The sequence below is a fragment of the Cryptotermes secundus genome, unplaced genomic scaffold, assembly GCF_002891405.2.
Source record: "Cryptotermes secundus unplaced genomic scaffold, Csec_1.0 scaffold1083, whole genome shotgun sequence".
Taxonomy (NCBI): domain Eukaryota; kingdom Metazoa; phylum Arthropoda; class Insecta; order Blattodea; family Kalotermitidae; genus Cryptotermes; species Cryptotermes secundus.
Genome location: NW_019739978.1, coordinates 64958 through 73623, shown reverse-complemented (window position 1 = coordinate 73623; position 8666 = coordinate 64958).

The window sequence follows — 8666 nt, the reverse complement described above, 5'->3', positions numbered from 1 at the left end:
AAAGCATCTCCTTGTTTTAGACCATTCTGGATAGGAAATTTATCAGACAAATGTTTACCTACACTGACTTTACTATACGTTTCGTTTAAACACATTTTAATCAACCTAACTAGTTTCAGGGGTATACCAAACTCTATTACTCTACTTGCAAAAATTAGGTAACGAAAAAGATTTTGAAATGTCCATAGTGGAATTGTTGAAGGACAATATTGTGACATGTTGACCCCTACCTCCCCAGCTGCACGTAGCGGTAATGTAGCGCTCGCGTAATAGGCGAGTAATCACCCCGCAACTCTCCCCGCGGTGACGTCACAAGCGGAGCCGAAGTGAGCCGAGCGGAGCCGACGTTAGCCAAGTCCCCGCAGCCTTGAAGCTATGCAAAGCGAGTCAACAGCGGTGACGTCACTGAGGGATATCGCGGTTGCTAGGCAGCAGTCAACAACTCCGGACAGTGTGGCTAGCAACACGGCACCAGACGACAATGGTCCGGACCGAGGCTACATTAGGAGCAGTGAAGGCTATTCACAGTCAGTCTTCGAGCTACCTCCGAGTTAGTTCCGAGTTAGCCAGCAACCAGTCAGTTGTATTGTGGCATTTGGAGTGTACTATTTGTGATACTGCAGATAGCAGTAGTTCTAAAACTGTCAATTGTGTGATTGTAAGTGCGAATGTGAAATAAAATTCGCTATATCAAATACGGCGTGAAGTTATTTGTCGCGTTATACACCCAAACACGCGACAGTATAGTTGTTGTGTGTATTTATAGGTCACCAGATGGTGACTTTTACATGTCCCTAAAAAATTTGGAAATTGTAATCCAAAATGTGCAGTTGAAAAAGAGAAAACTAATTTTATGTGACGACTGGAACATAAACTTCTTAGATGACAGTGTGTAAGAGTTCGAGAACTAAAACATTTGCTCCGGTTGTATAATTTGGCCAATATAATTTCATCCCAAACCGGGGTCACAGAGATTTCCATAACACAGATGGATGTCATAATAACAAACAAACAAGTTTTGGAATGGAGAACATTAGTATTGGACTTGGGTTATTCGGACCACTTCGCACAAACACTAAAGATTAATGTAAATAGAAGAGAGAGGGGTCCTAAAATGAGCAGAAAAAGACAGTTTACTAAAGAGGGTATCCAGGAGTTTAATTATTTATTGCAGAAGGAGTTATGGCAGGAGAGTTTTTCAAACTCAGATGCAAATGCTAGTTTTAACGATTTTATGGACACGATCCTTTATTATTATAATATAGCATTTCCAAAAAAGACTGTTAATATGAAAATGACAAGGAAAACAAATGGATTACCCAAGGCATAAAAAATTCTGGTAAAATAATGAGACTGTTAAATGGTTTTAAAAAACAGCATAATCTGTCTAGGGACATGCTGGAATATATCACTAGATATAAAAAAAATTATTATTATAAGAGTGATATGAAAGAAGCAAAAAAGTAGCAAATGATAAGTGTGTTTCAAGGTCTCAAAATAAAATGAAAGCTATGTGGCATTTAATAAAGAATTAAGTTGGTGAGTCATGTAAGGGCGATAAGAAAATCCAACAGTTTAGCGGTACAAAAATAATATCAGATCCGCAAAGTGTGGCAGATATGTTAAATAATTTCTTTGTTGAAATAGTTGATGACCTTTTAAGTCAAAACAACAATAATAACAAAAACACACAGTGGCAGAAACAAAGGATAAACTGCTGCCCTAATACCATATTTTTCCATCCAGTCACTGAATATGAAATAGAGTGTGTAACAAATAGTCTAAAAGGTATATTATATGCAGGATATGATGAGATACCAGAATATTTCATTAAAAATGTATAAATTATCTAAAAAGACCACTGGCTTATATTTTAAATGCCTCTTTGAGCTCAGGCACCTTCCCAGATAGATTAAAATTAGCTAAAGTGATACCTCTGCATAAAAAGGGGAAATATCATGATATTAAAAACTATAGACCAATATCCATTTTATCAGCATTTTCCAAAATATTAGAAAAACGGATGTATAATAGGCTAATGCCGTTTTTAATTCAAAATAATATATAAACAGAGGCCCAAAATGGATTAAGAAAGAATAAATCAGCTGACAAAGCAAGTCAGTCTTTTTTTTGAAAGTATACAGGAGGCCTTAGATAACGGCCTGTATGCCAGAGGATTATTTTTTTATTTATCGAAGGCATATGACATAATAGACCATGATATACTTTTAGAGAAACTAGCCTCGTACGGCATAAGAAGCTTGCCAAATATGTGGTTCAGGTCTTGCCTGTCAAACAGACTCTAATATGTAGAAATAAAAAACACTGACGGCGATGGCAGTGTCAAACCCAGTTATAATTCATCATGTAGGAAAGTGAAGTATGGTGTACCACAGGGATCAGTGTTGGGGCCATTTTTATTTTTACTATACATTAATGATCTTACAGAAAATGTTCAAGGAGCAAAGTTGGTTTTATATGCAGATGATACCAATTTGTTAATTACTGGAAAAGATGAACTTGACCTTCAATATAAAATAATGAATGTTATGAAAGAATTAGAAATATGGTTTCAAAAAAAAACCTTGTAATAAATACTAAGAAGACATCTGCCATGTCATTTCATTCAAAACAGTGGAGAGATCCATTAAGACCACAAATAGTTTTTAATAATACAGAAATAGTATATCAGTCAGAACTGAGATTTCTTGGAATTCACATGACAGAAACCCTAAAATGGTGCGCTCATGCTCAATTTCTAAAAGCAAAGCTATGCAAAGTAATTTATATGGTGAAAATATTAAAAATAATGAGTCCATATATGGTAAAAGTTATTTATTTTTCGAATTTTGAGTAATGTATGAGAAATGGTATCTTATTGTGGGGTGGGGATGGAGAAAGTAAAAGCATTTTTAAATTGCAAAAGCAGGTTCTTCGAGTGATTAGTGGTATTAGTAGTCGCACGTCATGTAAACAAATTTTTAAAGATTACAATGTTTTAATATTGCCTTCTCTGTATATATTGGAGGTGACATGCTATATCAAAAAATACAAGACTTTTATGGCAATAAATTCAGACATTCATAATTATAACACACGAAGAAAATTAATTTTTCATTTACAGCACTGTAATAGAGTTCTTTTAAGAGGAGTATGATAAATATGGGAATATGGCATACGTCAACCCTAGCCCTGCGAGTCGTACAAGGCAAAACAAGACTCCCGCGCAGGCGCGGTGACGTCATACTGCAGTAGTGAGTAGGAGTCACGTGACCTCTGCGTTTCCGCAAGTGACGTCACATACCCCCACCCAGCCCGTCGCTACGCGACGCTCGGTGAACACACATTTGTCTTCACGCAACAGTGGTAGCTATCACGTAACTGGTTTCTATGGATACTGTTGCCCGGCCATCGCTCAGTAAACACGTTCCAACAATATAGGTTCTTTTCTGCCTGGTCAGTACGGAAGCTATATAACGAGAGTATTCGGCAGAACAGATATCAGTATTAATCAGTACTGAGGAGTATTTGAGAGTGGTGGAAGCAAGCGAAGTGGAACCAGGAATACAGAAAGATGTCAAGTGAATTAGAAGACTTTGTGTGTGCGACGGTGCAGCGATGCTGCAAGTGTAATTGGATTTTTTAAACAAAATTACAAGATTATTATTTACAGTGCACGTATTCACATATTATGGAACAATATATAAAAACATCAAATTCAAACTGAAACATGCTACTTAAAAAACCTTACATCACTCATTTCTGCCAAAGTTTTCTAGAACACAATAAATTCCTGTGCATGAAATTCTGATGGGGGAATCACCCTTCGTATATCATGCTTCCATGCAAGCCGGGCGACCTTTTCTCTGCAGGTCGCCGGGCGTCTACGAGTCGGCTGGTCCTCGTAGCGTCGGCGGCCGTGTTACTTCCAACCGGCAGGGCTTTCTTACGTCGGCTGATGGTGTTGCTGCTAAAGCCTCGCTGTTACTGTCTACGCTCCCGATGTAAGCGCACCTGCGGCTGACTAGCGTGTCGGAGGTCCGCGGTCAGCATTTGTCCCTTTTCCACTGGAAGGCGTACGTGATGCTGCTTACGGCGCGCTTTTAGCATGTAATGGAAATGCTTTATGGCCTCTCAGAAATCTAGCAGCTCGCGGAAGCGATGCTCTCTCAAGCAGGACAGCAGCCTCAACAGCTTTGGCCTCAGCTTCATTAGGGGTCTCGTTCCAACGGAGGAGCTGGTGACCTGTACTTCCGCGTCGTACCGGTGATAGCCAGCACTTGGTATGTTTCTCTCGTGAGCCATGCCACAACTCACCCTGCCAGAATATCCTTTTCCATACGATTTAGACTGAATGGCCACTTCGTACGGTCCATCCTGGACTTCACGTGTTTATAGTTGGGCTTCTCGTTAATTATCTTGAAATCGCTCCCACCTCGCACGAGGTGAATATTCTTGTTCCAAGACTCTACCTTGGATCCAACTGAAGTCGTATTCGGCATGGGCTTCTCGTTAATTATCTTGAAGTCGCTCCCATCTCGCACGAGGTGCATACACTTGCTCCAAGAGTCTACCTTGGGTCCAACGGAAGTGGTATTCGGCATCAGCGCTGTGCCCACCACAACCTTGTTGATCGGAAGTTCTGCAACAGAACAAGACCGTTATTAGTCAGCAAGTTTTCATCGCACCTTGTCACCAGAGATATTTGTAAAGTTCCGCGCTGCAATTGTGAGAGGGCTGTTGAGCCATCCAGCTACGTCACATATAGAAAAAAAAACTCTGTGGTTTTGTCCGTAAGCAAACTATACTGACCGAGCGACCGCCACTTGTCGGCGAAGTTAGTGCCAGCTTTAGCGGATAGAGGGTGTCGCGTGGTCGGCGCAACGAAGCCCTACGGCCGTTAATCTCGGTTTTCTAGACCGGAGCCTCTGTTTCCTTGAAATAGCTCCTCAACTATCCTCACGAGGCTGAATGGACCCCGTTCCAGACCCAGTACTTCTCAGAAAATCTGGTAGCACCCGGAATCGAACCCGGACCTCTGGATCTGTAGTCAAGAACTCTGACCATTGACCACAGACGCGGTCTCTAGCCGAGAGAATTTACACTTACAATGCATTCCATAGATACAAATTAAGTCAAGTGGCTGCTGGATGTGGAACATGTCGTATAAATACAAAGAATGTCTAAAATCAGCAATAACAACAGTGGTTACACCCACGCGGTTATTCAGAGATACATCCACTCACATACGTGACATCGTCACCTGATGATATTGTAACCGCACAATGCAAAGGACTACAATGTTTTGTTCACGTGTGTCGGTACTTGTCGCTACATCAAAGCAGAGGCAATACCTCACGCCCCACTCCAACCAACGGGACCTGAACCCTTTCGCAGTTCCGGGATAGTAAAGTTTATGACGGGTCACAATCCCTGGACTAAATCCAAACCAGCCCGACACTCTCCTTACTTTTAGAAAGCGCCATATGTACTAATAAGAGGGATCTGTCCAAAAGACATTGAAAAGGACTTTTGTCACTAGAGAGAGGTGGCCCTCTAACGGTCATAACTCTCCAAATGTTAAAACCTGCTTTTAGAGAGGAGCGGCGAATTGTTTTATTAGTAGAGGAAAGAGGCCAATTTCCAACACCTGATTCATCACGGACCTACTCTTAGGAGACCGTTAGATTGAACCCTCTCAATCCACCCCGGGTCAGAAAGACGGCGAAAGTGTGTGAACCCCAACTCTCGCCGCGAAACAGCTGACCAGTGGAGGAATGAGAAATCTATCGAACCCCCCCCCTTCTAAATTCAGCCAACCCCGAGATTTGGAAGATGGCAACGAGGCGTTCCTCAAATTTTAGCAGGACCTCTGAATCTTCAAAAACAGAGAGTCAGCTCTTTTTGGAGAGTCTCGTAACAACAGTTAAACTCGCCGGACGCGGAGCTAGCCCTCTCCATCGTTTGTTAAGGAAATAAGTGTTCGAGCAACGGGAGATCATAGTAGAGTAACGCACTGAATTGTATCTCAGCGGCGCTCAGATAAAACAATCAATAAAGTTAAGTGGTGCCAAGTGTTTGGGTGTCCAGCGTGTTTTTTTCCTCCTCGTCGGAGTAAGGCCCTAAACGACCTGAGCCAGAGTCTCACGCCAACCACTACTAGCCCGATCACCATCAGCTCCCACCCCGTCCACCTTTCCCTTCACTTCGCAGCTGTATCCCCAGTTGCTGGCGCCCATAGACCATCCAGTCCAAGTCCCGGACCTGATACCCCTTTCCATAGTGAAGAGAAGTGGTGGAGTTGGAGAAGCGGTGGAGCCAGTTAAAGCCGACCTAGCTGCAAGCTCCCCGACCAACGACGGCAGTGGTGAGAACGACAAAGAAAGGAAGGAAGGAAGGTAAAGAGTAGCGACCAACCGGTGTGGCTTGAGGTTACACAGAGGGGGACGGTAAGAATATTTGAACAACCTTAAAATCTGATACTTCAACTTCTGCCATTTACACAACCCTCACATGGATGAGCCAGTATTCAGAATCCCCTGGTACCCATTAGCTAGGTGGCTGGGTGGACCCCAGAGTGTGTCCAGATTCTATGAAGGGGAGAAAATTCTCTGAATGCATGGAATCAAACCCGGACCATCCTGCCTGTACACCACTGCTATACAAAATAACCTATCTCGACTTCAGTTGGGTGTATGCTAATATGAATTTGGAGCTATGCTTCCACTTCCCCATATTTTCATAGGATTAAAAAAAAATGTCCTTCCACATTACATTAATGTTAGCACAGGAGAACGTGTTATTTTAATGTTAGGTTAACTGTATGGACTAAGAAATCTACTCACTCTTTTTAGGTGCTGCAAAAACTGCAGGCTCGAATTTTTCTCTTGTTCTTCTGCCATGGACACGTGTTACAGGGCACCCCTGTAGCTTGGGTGTCTTACTGGGTGTAGTCAGTTTCTTGTGCTTCGGCAGGGGTCTACCGACCACCACGTGTTCCTCATGGATTTTAGGAACTCTTTGTGTTCTAACAGGGACACGTGTTGCAGGGTACCCCTGTAGCTTGGGTGTTTTACTGGGTGTAGTCAGTTCCTTCTACTTCTGCAGGGGTCTACCGACCACCACGTGTTCCTCATGGATTTTAGGAACTCCTTGTGTTCTAAGAGGGACACGTGTTGCAGAGCAACCCTGTAGCTTGGGTATCTTACTGGGTGTAGTCGGTTCGTTCTGCTTCTGCAGGGGTCTATCGACCACCACCTGTTTCTCATGGATTTTAGGAACTCTTTGTGTTCTAAGAGGGACACGTGTTGCAGAGCACCCCTGTAGCTTAGGTGTCTTACTGGGTGTAGTCAGTTCCTTCTTCTGCAGGGGTCTACCGACCACCACGTGTTCCTCATGGATTTTAGGAACTGTTTGTGTTCAAACAGGGACACGTGTTGCAGGGCATCCCTGTAGCTTCGGTGTCTTACTGTGTGTAGTCAGTTCCGTCTGCTTCTGCAGGGGTCTACGGACCACTACCTGTTCCTCATGGATTTTAGGAACTCTTTGTGTTCTAAGAGGGACACGTGTTGCAGGGCATCCCTGTAGCTTCGGTGTCTTACTGTGTGTAGTCAGTTCCGTCTGCTTCTGCAGGGGTCTACGGACCACTACCTGTTCCTCATGGATTTTAGGAACTCTTTGTGTTCTAAGAGGGACACGTGTTGCAGGGCACCCCAGTAACTTTGGTGTCGTACTGCTGGTGGTCAGTTACTTCTGCTTCTGCAGGGGTCTATCGACCACCAACTGTTCCTAATGGATTGTAGAATGATATGTCTGAATATACAGCTAGAACAACAACGAATACAGCAATAATAATAATAATAATAATAATAATAATAATTAATAAGTGCAACAAGAAGCTGGTTTTCCAATGAGATTAAGGTGTCTCTGTTGACAACAAAAATGGGAACCAAACGTTATATATGACACTATTAGTATGAGATGGTTGTTATTTTGCCTTGTCCTGTATAGGCTATGCAATATAAAATCTTGTTTATAACAGAACCACTGCTGCTGACCTCTGTGAATAAAAGTTAACTACACTGAAGAATGAAGTTCATATAAATGATATTGTAACGTGTTTTGCGTTACTGATCCCACTTCTGACACCAATGTAACGTGTTTGCGTTACCGAAGACGCCGTAGAGATGGTTAATTGGGTTTATTTAACAATCTACAAATAACGGCTACAATTAATTATCTCACAGTTGCGGGGTTTCACACTTTATAACCCTAATCGCATTAATCTGTTAACACTGTTGCGGGGTTTCACGACTTATAACCCTATGCGCAAATCAGTTCACTCTGTCTTCAGTAGTAACACGTTGACAGTAGGGGAGCTAGGTATCACTGTATCACACGCTCCCAATTACACAATCGCACACGCGTCCGGATCTTCTTTCCGCGACGGCTGCTATACTCCAACTTGTAGTCGGCTGGCTGTTACTTTATAACTCGGAATGTCTTCGGCGGTAGCCACACTGGAACTCGAACTCGAACTCGAACTGATCGATACGCACTGTGCATCCACTTATATAGCTGCAGTGCTTGCCTGTGGCGTAATGAGTGCCACGTCACAGTAGGACGTTGATTACGGTTACGTTAGCGTTGCGCGTTACGTCACCGCG